Source organism: Pleurodeles waltl, chromosome 12, assembly GCF_031143425.1.
Source record: "Pleurodeles waltl isolate 20211129_DDA chromosome 12, aPleWal1.hap1.20221129, whole genome shotgun sequence".
Taxonomy (NCBI): Eukaryota; Metazoa; Chordata; class Amphibia; order Caudata; family Salamandridae; genus Pleurodeles; species Pleurodeles waltl.
This window is the reverse complement of record NC_090451.1, coordinates 2,299,336-2,316,549: the sequence shown is the minus strand read 5'-3', so window position 1 is coordinate 2,316,549 and position 17,214 is coordinate 2,299,336. Positions and strand designations below refer to the sequence as shown.

At 40.3% G+C, this 17,214-nt stretch overlaps 4 non-coding genes across 4 annotated transcripts; all 4 read right to left on the bottom strand.

Moving 5' to 3' along the window:
• Nucleotides 1-4,146: 4,146 nt before the first annotated feature.
• On the bottom strand, nt 4,147-4,228 carry TRNAL-AAG (transfer RNA leucine (anticodon AAG)). The gene has a single exon. It is a non-coding gene; the product is annotated as a tRNA-Leu (tRNA).
• Nucleotides 4,229-4,728: 500 nt separating this feature from the next.
• TRNAS-GCU (transfer RNA serine (anticodon GCU)) lies at nt 4,729-4,815 on the bottom strand. The gene has a single exon. It is a non-coding gene; the product is annotated as a tRNA-Ser (tRNA).
• Nucleotides 4,816-9,469: 4,654 nt separating this feature from the next.
• TRNAL-AAG (transfer RNA leucine (anticodon AAG)) lies at nt 9,470-9,551 on the bottom strand. The gene has a single exon. It is a non-coding gene; the product is annotated as a tRNA-Leu (tRNA).
• Nucleotides 9,552-10,056: 505 nt separating this feature from the next.
• TRNAS-GCU (transfer RNA serine (anticodon GCU)) lies at nt 10,057-10,138 on the bottom strand. The gene has a single exon. It is a non-coding gene; the product is annotated as a tRNA-Ser (tRNA).
• Nucleotides 10,139-17,214: the final 7,076 nt, after the last annotated feature.

Here is a 17,214-nt window from a genome sequence, read left to right as displayed (position 1 = left end):
GCCGCTACAGCTATGACACTTCAGTTTAAAAACGTACGTGCATCAACTAGAAATATTTTTGCGCTAAATAAATTGCTGTCCGACTACTCACGTAATGCATAAAACTGAGGCAATCGTAATTACAATACATTGAAGTAATATTTTGGTAGTTTTTGTTGACGATGACTCCGCAGCAAGCGATCAGATTACTTTTTATTAGTGAAGGCGCGTCAGAGCCTTGATAAGTAAACTTACAAGGAGACACGCCTAGGTCGATGAACCTTTTAGACCAGGTTCGGGGACTTCCCAGTACGAGATGTCTTTTGGCATCACAAATCAATAGATCAATATCTCAACAACAATCGCAATAACTAATCAGCATGCTAATCAATAACCTTTAATGAGAGTCAATAAAGTGAACACACCATGATCTTTCAGTCATGAATAACCACACCAATTTAGTTAAGTGTTAGGATATTTATTTCCCTACTGGTTACAATCTAAAGTCATTTCTGTTAATCTCATCAGCAATTCATCTCATTAGTAACTCTTCAGATTTGCAATTAGAAACGCAATTAATCAATGCATAGAGAATATTCACTCAGTATTAACACATAATTATTAAGAAGCAACATAGCAAAGTCTCAGTAGTGCATGGTTCAACAAAGCAAGAACTCAGTCATTTGTCTATTTGCGTCAGATTTTAGTGAACACCTTAAATAACCTCAAATTAGCATCAGCATGTTGGGCTTCATGCAAAACAATTTAGCAAACACAAATTTGGAAAACATCTAACTATGGCCTCTATCAAAGAGCAGTTGGTACCTAGAAAGAAAAGGCAAACAGACAATTACAATTTTCATCAGATAGTTACCCATCCAACGGATCAGCAAACAGCGTCTGTCTTCGTCCTCGGGACATCAGTCGTTTGCATCATCAGCAAAGAAAGGACAGGGCAAAGTATCAGTATGGCACAGCTAAGGAACAAGAACTTCCCTCATATAGAGGAGAAGTAAGTATCAGGTAAGGAATAAGTAAAGGGTGGTTTAGAGTAACAGGGCGAACAAACGGCAAAGTCTCAAACGAAATGGCCTAAATGGCTCAGTAGAATGGCAAAGAATGGCTTGGAGTGGAATGTCCAATAAAGGCCTGATTTCTCCTCGGGTCATGTGGTTAAATCAAAACTGTCTAATTTACTCCTAATTCCTCAATGGATAATCATTGGTGCATCGCCATCTCTGTCCAATAATCTTCACCAGAGTTTTACACAAACCACAGTTCTCATGTCGTTGATTGGCCCATGTTATTGACGTTTTCATCGGTTGGAATGTCAGGTAAGAAAAGTTACATTTTACGCTACAGTCAGTAGTTCCATTGTTTTCTCCTACTCCAGGCAGCCTTGCACCTGTTACAAATTACACTGTTGCATTCAGCAAGAATGTCTCCTTGAGCAAGTAGGGTCCCATGAGAAAGAATTTACTACAGCTACACACATCTCTAGCTTCTGGGAAAGTACAGTTTCATGTCCTTCAGGAAAATAGCACATTGCACGTTAGAAAAAGACAGTTTAATATGAGACCAGGCAGCTAGGCACAGACCTTCGCTAAACTAAGGCCTACTGCTTAATGAACAAACTCCTAATACATAACTCCAATTTTGATATGTTAATACAAATTAAAAACATTAGTACATAATTAATTCAGCATTAATAACTTTCATTAGTCTTCGTATACATTGGTAGCCACTCCCCGTGGGCACATTTCAAACGTGTGCATTATTTCTACGTTAACACATTTTTTATGCAGCTTCATTACACAATATATTGTAAGCTTTTCATGTTAATATTAATTTTAAAAGACACACTCCAGCAATCCCTCCTCTGATGACTCTTGTCATCACACAAATATTCCCTACTAATTTTACATACTAAAATTCCCTCATATCAATCTCTTCCCTTCTTGGTTTCCCCTTTGATCTTGCCCTGAATAATTTTTCCCTTTGTTTTTCTTCCCTCCTCCTATTATTTTTCGCCCATCTTCAATTTTATTCTTTTACTAATTTTACATGCCACCCATGATCCAAATAAGCAATCTATAACAATCAATATCCCCTGTATTATTTTAGACAATATCCCATGCCAAATGTTACCAATCCAATTTCCCACTGAAGCAAATCCTTTCCCAACCTTTTTCCAAACACCTGGTTCTTTCAAATCCTTCAAGTCCGTACTGTCCCTAGTCAAGTTAGTGAGCATACTTCTAATCTCATTACTATTATCTGGTATGTAAGCGCAACAATTACACCCATTGAGCAATCTACAAACTCTGCCATTTTTCACTAAAAGAATGTCTAAAGCAAGCCTGTTTTGAAGAGTCATAGCCCCCTCCGCAGCAAGTTCAGTATCCATCAGGAGTATAGCCCCCTGAAAAGTTTGTCACCATGTTATCCTCAATAGTAGACAACTTTTGAATCTTTATGGAGTTCATAATAACTCCCACTGAAGAAATTATCGTCCCAAATATGTCTCCTACTACACCAGCAGCAGTCTCATTCTTATGTCTATTACGATGTAATTCAGACAATTTTGGTAACCTTTTCAAATCGTCAAGTTGATATATCTTTGGGAAAACTATCTACAAATAACATGTCCCATACTATCCCGTTGGAAGACGGTAATAAGAATTAAGTCCACATATATAATAAATCCCGGGGATTGCTGGATCCTCTCCATTTAACATGAACGTCCATTTACTCTGAAACAAAAACCCACGCTTACATTCACTCATTCCCACAAACACATTGTCATAGTATGATTTGGTCTTGGATATGCAAAGCTTTCCTACATGTAGTGCGTCTAAAGCTAACTTCCCTTGTTCTCTAATTGCACTATAACCGTCACTACTAGCAAAGGCCCGTTGCTGTAATCCTTTCTCTAGTTTACCCTTCAATGCCCTTCTTCTCTCTTCCGTGTGATCTAAAAAGCTTTTCTCTACAGGTGTAAACAAACATGTCAAATTATTGTGGTGTGCATAAGATGTACTAATTGTTAATGTTGCATGAAATAATTCTTTAACTAACTTTATGCTATAGTACTTAGCTACCCCACTCACATCCTCTATGATAGCCACATTAGAAAACACAAGATCATGATTTGAGTAAAAATATTGAATCTCTTCCTGGTTATAGAATCTTGTTAGTAACAGACTACAACGTATCCCATATGTTAATGACAGTCTATGATAGGTAACCCCCTCTTGTACCGAAACAGGAATCTGTGTACACAAAAAACAATCTTTTGCATCCATTGTGTCAACATACTCACTCAGCAAGCGATAGAAAACATCAGTGGATAGTTCCCCTTTCGAGTTATTTCCCTCGTGCAAGTATCTTGTATCCAGCTCAAACCTCTCCCAGGCTATTAGTGCAGTGGTAGTCTCAGGAATTGTAGCATTGTTAGTCCCACTTTTATCCATTAGTGTCATACTCACAACCACGACCCTAATGAATATTTATTACATGAACCTTTTTTGCAAAAGTATTTGGTTCAAGTAAACTTAAAGTGTTGGGATTTAAGCCCACGGCTCCAGAGAGACTGGAGCCTAAATCTAGCCAGTTTAGCCTGCTCAGCCACGCTACCTCACATCTACAAGCTCACAACTATAGTAACTTGGCCAAACACTGTGGACACCCGCTGTGGTGACCTGGCTATGCAGGGTAACGCAGCATTCACCGACAGTTGAGCGAGTTACAGGTGAAAAGCAAAGTATAATAACTGTCTGCATATAATATATGTCTTTCCTTATTTGTTCTTCTTCCCCATTGTATGTTTGCTCTCTGCTTTAGAAACGCGTGCTGTCATCACTGCAAGGAAACGTATCACACAGCGTTCTACTGTTTACACTCACTGAACTTTCAGCATCACAGTGACCCCTCTCATCGCCTCTATAGTTAGACTTCAAGACAGCTGGTTTGTTTACCGATACAATTCTTGTCACCTTAGGTTGTGGTTTTTTAAAATAAGAAGGCTCGGTCCCACTGTCTGGCTACCCTTATATATATACGTCACCACTTTACATAGTCTCACCTCTCGCTATGTGGATCGTAGGTGCAGAAGGCAGAGAGTGAGACACTGATGCAGACAAAATACGTTTGTGAGTTGAAAAATACTGGCAGCGGTGGGATTCGAACCCACGTCTCCAAAGAGACTGGAGCCTTAATCCAGCACCTTAGACCGCTCGGCCACACTACCCTGTGCAAACCTGTTTCTGTAAGCTTTCTGAAGTGAGATGTTCTGTTGTATAGGGGAGTTGGAGAATAAGGGTGTATAGCCTGTGAAGTGATCCTAGGAAAGTCAACGCCAACAGCAGCAGGCACGTGATACATTCAGTAGGTCAGGATTGGCCCCGGGCCATGGGAGGTGTCAGGGAGCGCCAGTCCTGAGAGTCCGTAGGAAGACAACCCTTACATTGGCGTCCCGCACACGCTGCTTCTCTTTCTTTAAGGATAAGGAATCAAACTATCTACGTCCCTCAACTTACCAACCCTCCGCCTCAGGAAAGATTTTGTGATTCATGAGCAGAACCTGGCTGGCGCTGTTTACAGTAATGCCTAAGCACAGTACTCAACTGAGCGGTGTTTCCAAACTGAGCAGTTGTACTGCTGGAATTACCATGGGTTATGTTATTTAACTTTCACATAAAATAGGGTTAACCCAGCCCTACCACATACTAAAAACTAAAGACGGAACAATAAACCTTCGAGGATGGGATTTGAACCCACGCGTGCAGAGCACAATGGATTAGCAGTCCATCGCCTTAACCACTCGGCCACCTCGTCTTCAAAACACCATGTTTCAGGAGTACAAAATATGGTAGCCAAAATGTGTTCTATTAGGTGATAGTTGTCTAAACATAATAAAGAGCATATATTTACAGATTGTTATGGTAACTTGTTGTCTTCAGCTTTGCTCTATACGACCTTGTTGTCCATCCCTACTTCAGCTTGAATTTATATGTTAAATGTAATGTAATCATGAAAATTACACTTTCCAAACGTGTTCTATCCATATGTGATGTACTATCACACTACCCTCAAATGAGCTAAGATTGCTTTAATTCAGTTGTACGTGGATTTAAAGTGCAATATCATACAAATATTGTACTGGTATGGCGCTTTCTAGTCTCTAGGTGTCAGTTATTGGTGGTGTGCTTACATGTCAACATTAGGCAGCAAATAGTACACAATTAAGGAAAACTGCCTTCCCATTTAATGTGCATTGTTCTCCAAAAAGTTTTAAGTAGGAGAAAGTAAAACTTAGTTTATAAAACCACCTAAACTGGGAGTATTGCCGCTACAGCTATGACACTTCAGTTTAAAAACGTACGTGCATCAACAAGAAATATTTTTGCGCTAAATAAATTGCTGTCCAACTACTCACGTAATGCATAAAACTGAGGCAGTCGTAATTACAATACATTGAAGTAATATTTTGGTAGTTTTTGTTGACGATGACTCCGCAGCAAGCGATCAGATTACTTTTTATTAGTGAAGGCGCGTCAGAGCCTCGATAAGTAAACTTACAAGGAGACACGCCTAGGTCGATGAACCTTTTAGACCAGGTTCGGGGACTTCCCAGTACGAGATGTCTTTTGGCATCACAAATCAATAGATCAATATCTCAACAACAATCGCAATAACTAATCAGCATGCTAATCAATAACCTTTAATGAAAGTCAATAAAGTGAACACACCATGATCTTTCAGTCATGAATAACCACACCAATTTAGTTAAGTGTTAGGATATTTATTTCCCTACTGGTTGCAATCTAAAGTCATTTCTGTTAATCTCATCAGCAATTCATCTCATTAGTAACTCTTCAGATTTGCAATTAGAAACGCAATTAATCATGCATAGAGAATATTCACTCAGTATTAACACATAATTATTAAGAAGCAACTTAGCAAAGTCTCAGTAGTGCATGGTTCAACAAAGCAAGAACTCAGTCATTTGTCTATTTGCGTCAGATTTTAGTGAACACCTTAAATAACCTCGTATTAGCATCAGCATGTTGGGCTTCATGCAAAACAATTTAGCAAACACAAATTTGGAAAACATCTAACTATGGCCTCTATCAAAGAGCAGTTGGTACCTAGAAAGAAAAGGCAAACAGACAATTACAATTTTCATCAGATAGTTACCCATCCAACGGATCAGCAAACAGCGTCAGTCTTCGTCCTCGGGACATCAGTCGTTTGCATCATCAGCAAAGAAAGGACAGGGCAAAGTATCAGTATGGCACAGCTAAGGAACAAGAACTTCCCTCATATAGAGGAGAAGTAAGTATCAGGTAAGGAATAAGTAAAGGGTGGTTTAGAGTAACAGGGCGAACAAACGGCAAAGTCTCAAACGAAATGGCCTAAATGGCTCAGTAGAATGGCAAAGAATGGCTTGGAGTGGAATGTCCAATAAAGGCCTGATTTCTCCTCGGGTCATGTGGTTAAATCAAAACTGTCTAATTTACTCCTAATTCCTCAATGGATAATCATTGGTGCATCGCCATCTCTGTCCAATAATCTTCACCAGAGTTTTACACAAACCACAGTTCTCATGTCGTTGATTGGCCCATGTTATTGACGTTTTCATCGGTTGGAATGTCAGGTAAGAAAAGTTACATTTTACGCTACAGTCAGTAGTTCCATTGTTTTCTCCTACTCCAGGCAGCCTTGCACCTGTTACAAATTACACTGTTGCATTCAGCAAGAATGTCTCCTTGAGCAAGTAGGGTCCCATGAGAAAGAATTTACTACAGCTACACACATCTCTAGCTTCTGGGAAAGTACAGTTTCATGTCCTTCAGGAAAATAGCACATTGCACGTTAGAAAAAGACAGTTTAATATGAGACCAGGCAGCTAGGCACAGACCTTCGCTAAACTAAGGCCTACTGCTTAATGAACAAACTCCTAATACATAACTCCAATTTTGATATGTTAATACAAATTAAAAACATTAGTACATAATTAATTCAGCATTAATAACTTTCATTAGTCTTCGTATACATTGGTAGCCACTCCCCGTGGGCACATTTCAAACGTGTGCATTATTTCTACGTTAACACATTTTTTATGCAGCTTCATTACACAATATATTGTAAGCTTTTCATGTTAATATTAATTTTAAAAGACACACTCCAGCAATCCCTCCTCTGATGACTCTTGTCATCACACAAATCTTCCCTACTAATTTTACATACTAAAATTCCCTCATATCAATCTCTTCCCTTCTTGGTTTCCCCTTTGATCTTGCCCTGAATAATTTTTCCCTTTGTTTTTCTTCCCTCCTCCTATTATTTTTCGCCATCTTCAATTTTATTCTTTTACTAATTTTACATGCCACCCATGATCCAAATAAGCAATCTATAACAATCAATATCCCCTGTATTATTTTAGACAATATCCCATGCCAAATGTTACCAATCCAATTTCCCACTGAAGCAAATCCTTTCCCAACCTTTTTCCAAACACCTGGTTCTTTCAAATCCTTCAAGTCCGTACTGTCCCTAGTCAAGTTAGTGAGCATACTTCTAATCTCATTACTATTATCTGGTATGTAAGCGCAACAATTACACCCATTGAGTAATCTACAAACTCTGCCATTTTTCACTAAAAGAATGTCTAAAGCAAGCCTGTTTTGAAGAGTCATAGCCCCCTCCGCAGCAAGTTCAGTATCCATCAGGAGTATAGCCCCCTGAAAAGTTTGTCAGCATGTTATCCTCAATAGTAGACAACTTTTGAATTTTTATGGAGTTCATAATAACTCCCACTGAAGAAATTATCGTCCCAAATATGTCTCCTACTACACCAGCAGCAGTCTCATTCTTATTTCTATTACGATGTAATTCAGACAATTTTGGTAACCTTTTCAAATCGTCAAGTTGATATATCTTTGGGAAAACTATCCCCAAATAACATGTCCCATACTATCCCGTTGGAAGACGGTAATAAGCATTAAGTCCACATATATAATAAATCCCGGGGATTGCTGGATCCTGTCCATTTAACATGAACGTCCATTTACTCTGAAACAAAAACCCACGCTTACATTCACTCATTCCCACAAACACATTGTCATAGTATGATTTGGTCTTGGATATGCAAAGCTTTCCTACATGTAGTGCGTCTAAAGCTAACTTCCCTTGTTCTCTAATTGCACTATAACCGTCACTACTAGCAAAGGGCCGTTGCTGTAATCCTTTCTCTAGTTTACCCTTCAATGCCCTTCTTCTCTCTTCCGTGTGATCTAAAAAGCTTTTCTCTACACGTGTAAACAAACATGTCAAATTATTGTGGTGTGCATAAGATGTACTAATTGTTAATGTCGCATGAAATAATTCTTTAACTAACTTTATGCTATAGTACTTAGCTACCCCACTCACATCCTCTATGATAGCCACATTAGAAAACACAAGATCATGATTTGAGTAAAAATATTGAATCTCTTCCTGGTTATAGAATCTTGTTAGTAACAGACTACAACGTATCCCATATGTTAATGACAGTCTATGATAGGTAACCCCCTCTTGTACCGAAACAGGAATCTGTGTACACAAAAAACAATCTTTTGCATCCATTGTGTCAACATACTCACTCAGCAAGCGATAGAAAACATCAGTGGATAGTTCCCCTTTCGAGTTAATTCCCTCGTGCAAGTATCTTGTATCCAGCTCAAACCTCTCCCAGGCTATTAGTGCAGTGGTAGTCTCAGGAATTGTAGCATTGTTAGTCCCACTTTTATCCATTAGTGTCATACTCACAACCACGACCCTAATGAATATTTATTACATGAACCTTTTTTGCAAAAGTATTTGGTTCAAGTAAACTTAAAGTGTTGGGATTCAAGCCCACGGCTCCAGAGAGACTGGAGCCTAAATCTAGCCAGTTTAGCCTGCTCAGCCACGCTACCTCACATCTACAAGCTCACAACTATAGTAACTTTGCCAAACACTGTGGACACCCGCTGTGGTGACCTGGCTATGCAGGGTAACGCAGCATTCACCGACAGTTGAGCGAGTTACAGGTGAAAAGCAAAGTATAATAACTGTCTGCATATAATATATGTCTTTCCTTATTTGTTCTTCTTCCCCATTGTATGTTTGCTCTCTGCTTTAGAAACGCGTGCTGTCATCACTGCAAGGAAACGTATCACACAGCGTTCTACTGTTTACACTCACTGAACTTTCAGCATCACAGTGACCCCTCTCGTCGCCTCTATAGTTAGACTTCAAGACAGCTGGTTTGTTTACCGATACAATTCTTGTCACCTTAGGTTGTGGTTTTTTAAAATAAGAAGGCTCGGTCCCACTGTCTGGCTACCCTTATATATATACGTCACCACTTTACATAGTCTCACCTCTCGCTATGTGGATCGTAGGTGCAGAAGGCAGAGAGTGAGACACTGATGCAGACAAAATACGTTTGTGAGTTGAAAAATACTGGCAGCGGTGGGATTCGAACCCACGTCTCCAAAGAGACTGGAGCCTTAATCCAGCACCTTAGACCGCTCGGCCACACTACCCTGTGCAAACCTGTTTCTGTAAGCTTTCTGAAGTGAGATGTTCTGTTGTATAGGGGAGTTGGAGAATAAGGGTGTATAGCCTGTGAAGTGATCCTAGGAAAGTCAACGCCAACAGCAGCAGGCACGTGATACATTCAGTAGGTCAGGATTGGCCCCGGGCCATGGGAGGTGTCAGGGAGCGCCAGTCCTGAGAGTCCGTAGGAAGACAACCCTTACATTGGCGTCCCGCATGCGCTGCTTCTCTTTCTTTAAGGATAAGGAATCAAACTATCTACGTCCCTCAACTTACCAACCCTCCGCCTCAGGAAAGATTTTGTGATTCATGAGCAGAACCTGGCTGGCGCTGTTTACAGTAATGCCTAAGCACAGTACTCAACTGAGCGGTGTTTCCAAACTGAGCCGTTGTACTGCTGGAATTACCATGGGATATGTTATTTAACTTTCACATAAAATAGGGTTAACCCAGCCCTACCACATATTAAAAACTAAAGACGGAACAATAAACCTACGAGGATGGGATTTGAACCCACGCGTGCAGAGCACAATGGATTAGCAGTCCATCGCCTTAACCACTCGGCCACCTCGTCTTCAAAACACCATGTTTCAGGAGTACAAAATATGGTAGCCAAAATGTGTTCTATTAGGTGATAGTTGTCTAAACATAATAAAGAGCATATATTTACAGATTGTTATGGTAACTTGTTGTCTTCAGCTTTGCTCTATACGACCTTGTTGTCCATCCCTACTTCAGCTTGAATTTATATGTTAAATGTAATGTAATCATGAAAATTACACTTTCCAAACGTGTTCTATCCATATGTGATGTACTATCACACTACCCTCAAATGAGCTAAGATTGCTTTAATTCAGTTGTACGTGGATTTAAAGTGCAATATCATACAAATATTGTACTGGTATGGCGCTTTCTAGTCTCTAGGTGTCAGTTATTGGTGGTGTGCTTACATGTCAACATTAGGCAGCAAATAGTACACAATTAAGGAAAACTGCCTTCCCATTTAATGTGCATTGTTCTGCAAAAAGTTTTAAGTAGGAGAAAGTAAAACTTAGTTTATAAAACCACCTAAACTGGGAGTATTGCCGCTACAGCTATGACACTTCAGTTTAAAAACGTACGTGCATCAACAAGAAATATTTTTGCGCTAAATAAATTGCTGTCCAACTACTCACGTAATGCATAAAACTGAGGCAGTCGTAATTACAATACATTGAAGTAATATTTTGGTAGTTTTTGTTGACGATGACTCCGCAGCAAGCGATCAGATTACTTTTTATTAGTGAAGGCACGTCAGAGCCTTGATAAGTAAACTTACAAGGAGACACGCCTAGGTCGATGAACCTTTTAGACCAGGTTCGGGGACTTCCCAGTACGAGATGTCTTTTGGCATCACAAATCAATAGATCAATATCTCAACAACAATCGCAATAACTAATCAGCATGCTAATCAATAACCTTTAATGAAAGTCAATAAAGTGAACACACCATGATCTTTCAGTCATGAATAACCACACCAATTTAGTTAAGTGTTAGGATATTTATTTCCCTACTGGTTACAATCTAAAGTCATTTCTGTTAATCTCATCAGCAATTCATCTCATTAGTAACTCTTCAGATTTGCAATTAGAAACGCAATTAATCAATGCATAGAGAATATTCACTCAGTATTATTAACACATAATTATTAAGAAGCAACTTAGCAAAGTCTCAGTAGTGCATGGTTCAACAAAGCAAGAACTCAGTCATTTGTCTATTTGCGTCAGATTTTAGTGAACACCTTAAATAACCTCGTATTAGCATCAGCATGTTGGGCTTCATGCAAAACAATTTAGCAAACACAAATTTGGAAAACATCTAACTATGGCCTCTATCAAAGAGCAGTTGGTACCTAGAAAGAAAAGGCAAACAGACAATTACAATTTTCATCAGATAGTTACCCATCCAACGGATCTGCAAACAGCGTCAGCCTTCGTCCTCGGGACATCAGTCGTTTGCATCATCAGCAAAGAAAGGACAGGGCAAAGTATCAGTATGGCATAGTGTTGGAAAATGGGTTATTGGTATGGCAGGTAGGTACCTACACCTAGCAACAAGCCACCAACCTCCACATAGGTACAGTTAGGTCTCAGTAAATTAATCCCAGCTCAACCCTTGGTAGCTTGGCAACGAGCGTCAAGGCTTAACTTAGGAGACAAAGTGTAAAGCATTCAAATATCACAAAACAGTAATTAAATAAAACACAGGAAACAGTTTAAAAATCCAAAACCATTTTATTAAAATAGTTTATATTTTTATCTTTAAAATGACACAAAAACGATTAAAATCGGTTCAGGGGAACCGGAGATATGAATTTTTAAAGAATTATTACTTTTCTAGCGCTTAGAAACAAAAAGCGCCAATCGGGTCATCTGGTTGCACCTCGACCGGGGCAAAGTCAAACTTTCAGGCCGACCGCGATGGAGCCCTGCTCGGCTACAGGTCGCGGGAGGCTTTGGTTAAAAAGTTACCTTCTGACTTAGTCTTTATTTTGAAGTTTTTCTTCACCGTGACGAACCTGCCAGTTGAATCCGACCTCCTGGAGCCCTTGTCCGGATACGCGATGTGGGTTTCCTCGGTGGAGACTTTTACCTTCGGACTTAGTCGTTTTTTCGAGATGAAAATCCTTCGACCGGGGTAAACCTGGATCTTGATCCGACGTCCATGGAGCCCTTCTCGGATACGATGGCTGGGAGGTCCCGGTCAACTTTTTACGTTCGGACTTAGTCTCTTTTTTTGATGTTTTTCTTTACTGGGACGAACCACGAAGTCAGGCCGGGTCGCGGTTGAGGCAAGCCGGCTAGAATTTCCGTGGCGGGTCGGTCCCTCTCTGGAGCTTTTTTCCAAAAATTCTCAAATCTTTTCCAAACTTCTGGGGCTTCACCCAGATGTTCTTTTAAGGTTCTTTTGGGGTCCACAGCTCACCCCAAGGGTCCAGAAGTTCTGTGATGGTCCTTGGGGGGGTGCGGACTTCAACTCCCAGAATGCACCTGGTGCAAACTCCTTTTTGGCCACTGGACAGTGGTCAGCTGGTCGCTTTCTTCAGGAGTTGGTGCAGGGGACTCTGGTTTAGCAATTTTTCACCTGTAGCAAACAGGGAGTCCCTCCTTGAACCAGTTGAAGCCAGGCAAAGTCCTTCTTGTGGTGAAGCCCAAGTGTGCAGCTGGTGCAGTCCTTCTGAGTGCAGGGTCCAGGTGCAGGCCAGGGGTCCAGCAGGGCAGTCCTTCTTCTTCTTTAGTTCCTTTCTTGTTGAATTCTGGAGGGGATCTGAGGCGTGGGTGCAGGTCTGCCAGTTTTATCCTCGCTCCTGGGTGAAAAGCAGGGGGGCCCTGGTTCTCCAATCAGGGACAGGGTTGTCCCCCTGTGATGACCACTTCCTGGGAAGTGTGGCAAAAATCCATCCCAGAAGGCAACAGTCTCTAAAAATCCAACATGGATGAATCTGATTTTTGGAGGTTACATCTGGCTGAGCCCACCCACTGGTGTGGCTAAAAATCATAAACACACCCCTCTCCTGCCCTCTCCTAATCTAATCAAGGGGGCACCTAATTGTCTGGGGTTGCAGGATGTGGGGGTGTTGCTGGGTGCTCCAAATGTCCTTCTCTGCCTTTGAAGACCAGTTTGGCAGCCCTCCCCCTTCCTGCCTCACCATCTGCTGAGGGGAGATTCTCTCCCCCAAGCACATTCCTTTGAGTGAAGTCAGGCCACTTCACACCTCATCAAGGTAGCCTGGCAGAAGCTGCTGCAGGCTGGCCAATCAGAGCACAGCAGCAAAAACAATGCAGAGCTGAAATTGCAACTTTTTAGGTAAAGTCTAAACTTTTTACCTGAACAAGTTATATTAAATCCAACAACTGGAAGTTGTGGGATTTATTACAACAATTAATTTGATACCAAATTCTTGGTATGTAACATTTATGGAAACTTTAAAATTTAAAATAAAGTCTGCCCATTCTAGCCTATGAAGGCCATTTACTTCAATGAGGGAAAAACGAATTTGGCTGTTTTTACCTCACCAGGGCTTATAAATCTATTTTTATAAAGTCCCTGCTTATAGTTACATGGCACCCAGCCCTAGGGGCACATAGGGCACACCTTAGGGGTGACTTATATGTAAAAATAAGGTAGTTTAAGACTTTGGAAGTACCTTTAATTCCAAAGTCGAATTTGCATATAACTTTAATTTAAAAGCAGCCAGCAAGGCAGGCCTGCTTTTAAAATGACACTGGGCACCTCAGCAGTGCACCTAGGTGTGCACCACCTATGCTGTGGTCCCTAAACCTCCATGCCCTACCATATACTAGGGACTTATAGGTAGGTTAACTTAGCCAATTATAATTAGCCTAATTTGCATATCCATTTTACACAGAGCACAGGCCCTGGGACTGTTTAGCAGTACCCAGGGCACCATCAGAGTCAGGAAAACACCAGCAAAAAGTGGAAAATGGGGGCAAAAAGTTAGGGGGCCTCTGCAATCAGCCCTGTTTTCTCACACATAGCTAAGGAACAAGAACTTCCCTCATATAGAGGAGAAGTAAGTATCAGGTAAGGAATAAGTAAAGGGTGGTTTAGAGTAACAGGGCAAACAAACGGCAAAGTCTCAAACGAAATGGCCTAAATGGCTCAGTAGAATGGCAAAGAATGGCTTGGAGTGGAATGTCCAATAAATGCCTGATTTCTCCTCGGGTCATGTGGTTAAATCAAAACTGTCTAATTTACTCCTAATTCCTCAATGGATAATCATTGGTGCATCGCCATCTCTGTCCAATAATCTTCACCAGAGTTTTACACAAACCACAGTTCTCATGTCGTTGATTGGCCCATGTTATTGACGTTTTCATCGGTTGGAATGTCAGGTAAGAAAAGTTACATTTTACGCTACAGTCAGTAGTTCCATTGTTTTCTCCTACTCCAGGCAGCCTTGCACCTGTGACAAATTACACTGTTGCATTCAGCAAGAATGTCTCCTTGAGCAAGTAGGGTCCCATGAGAAAGAATTTACTACAGCTACACACATATCTAGCTTCTGGGAAAGTACAGTTTCATGTCCTTCAGGAAAATAGCACATTGCACGTTAGAAAAAGACAGTTTAATATGAGACCAGGCAGCTAGGCACAGACCTTCGCTAAACTAAGGCCTACTGCTTAATGAACAAACTCCTAATACATAACTCCAATTTTGATATGTTAATACAAATTAAAAACATTAGTACATAATTAATTCAGCATTAATAACTTTCATTAGTCTTCGTATACATTGGTAGCCACTCCCCGTGGGCACATTTCAAACGTGTGCATTATTTCTACGTTAACACATTTTTTATGCAGCTTCATTACACAATATATTGTAAGCTTTTCATGTTAATATTAATTTTAAAAGACACACTCCAGCAATCCCTCCTCTGATGACTCTTGTCATCACACAAATCTTCCCTACTAATTTTACATACTAAAATTCCCTCATATCAATCTCTTCCCTTCTTGGTTTCCCCTTTGATCTTGCCCTGAATAATTTTTCCCTTTGTTTTTCTTCCCTCCTCCTATTATTTTTCGCCATCTTCAATTTTATTCTTTTACTAATTTTACATGCCACCCATGATCCAAATAAGCAATCTATAACAATCAATATCCCCTGTATTATTTTAGACAATATCCCATGCCAAATGTTACTAATCCAATTTCCCACTGAAGCAAATCCTTTCCCAACCTTTTTCCAAACACCTGGTTCTTTCAAATCCTTCAAGTCCGTACTATCCCTAGTCAAGTTAGTAAGCATACTTCTAATCTCATTACTATTATCTGGTATGTAAGCGCAACAATTACACCCATTAAGCAATCTACCAACTCTGCCATTTTTCACTAAAAGAATGTCTAAAGCAAGCCTGTTTTGAAGAGTCATAGCCCCCTCCGCAGCAAGTTCAGTATCCATCAGGAGTATAGCCCCTGAAAAGTTTGTCAGCATGTTATTCTCAATAGTAGACAACTTTTGAATCTTTATGGAGTTCATAATAACCCCCACTGAAGAAATTATCGGCCCAAATATGTCTCCTACTACACCAGCAGCAGTCTCTTTCTTATGTCTAGTACGATGTAATTCAGACAATTTTGGTAACCTTTTCAAATCGTCAAGTTGATATATCTTTGGGAAAACTATCCCCAAATAACATGTCCCATACTATCCCTTTGGAAGACGGTAATAAGCATTAAGTCCACATATATAATAAATCCCGGGGATTGCTGGATCCTGTCCATCTAACATGAACGTCCATTTACTCAGAAACAAAAACACACGCTTACATTCACTCATTCCTACAAACACATTGTCATAGTATGATTTGGTCTTGGATATGCAAAGCTTTCCTACATGTAGTGCGTCTAAAGCTAAATTCCTTGTTCTCTAATTGCACTATAACCGTCACTACTAGCAAAGGCCCGTTGCTGTAATCCTTTCTCTAGTTTACCCTTCAATGCCCTTCTTCTCTCTTCCGTGTGATCTGAAAAGCTTTTCTCTACAGGTGTAAGCAAACATGTCAAATTATTGTGGTGTGCATAAGATGTACTAATTGTTAATGTCGCCTGAAAGAATCCTTTAACTAACTTTATGCTATAGTACTTAGCTACCCCACTCACATCCTCTATGATAGGCACATTAGAAAACACAAGATCATGATTTGAGTAAAAATATTGAATCTCTTCCTGGTTAAAGAATCTTGTTAGTAACAGACTACAACGTATCCCATATGATAATGAAAGTCTATGATAGGTAACCCCCTCTTGTACCGAAACAGGAATCTGTGTACACACAAAACAATCTTTTGCATCCATTGTGTCAACATACTCACTCAGCAAGCGATAGAAAACATCAGTGGATAGTTCCCCTTTCGAGTTAGTTCCCTCATGCAAGTATCTTGTATCCAGTTCAAACCTCTCCCAGGCTGTTAGTGCAGTGGTAGTCTCAGGAATTGTAGCATTGTTAGTCCCACTTTTATCCATTAGTGTCATACTCACAACCACAACCCTAATGAATATTTATTACATGAACCTTTTTTGCAAAAGTATTTGGTTCAAGTAAACTTAAAGTGTTGGGATTCAAGCCCACGGCTCCAGAGAGACTGGAGCCTAAATCTAGCCAGTTTAGCCTGCTCAGCCACGCTACCTCACATCTACAAGCGCACAACTATAGTAACTTGGCCAAACACTGTGGACACCCGCTGTGGTGACCTGGCTATGCAGGGTAACGCAGCATTCACCGACAGTTGAGCGAGTTACAGGTGAAAAGCAAAGTATAATAACTGTCTGCATATAATATATGTCTTTCCTTATTTATTCTTCTTCCCCATTGTATGTTTGCTCTCTGCTTTAGAAACGCGAGCTGTCATCACTGCAAGGAAACGTATCACACAGCGTTCTACTGTTTACACTCACTGAACTTTCAGCATCACAGTGACCCCTCTCGTCGCCTCTATAGTTAGACTTCAAGACAGCTGGTTTGTTTACCGATACAATTCTTGTCACCTTAGGTTGTGGTTTTTTAAAATAAGAAGGCTCGGTCCCACTGTCTGGCTACCCTTATATATATACGTCACCACTTTACATAGTCTCACCTCTCGCT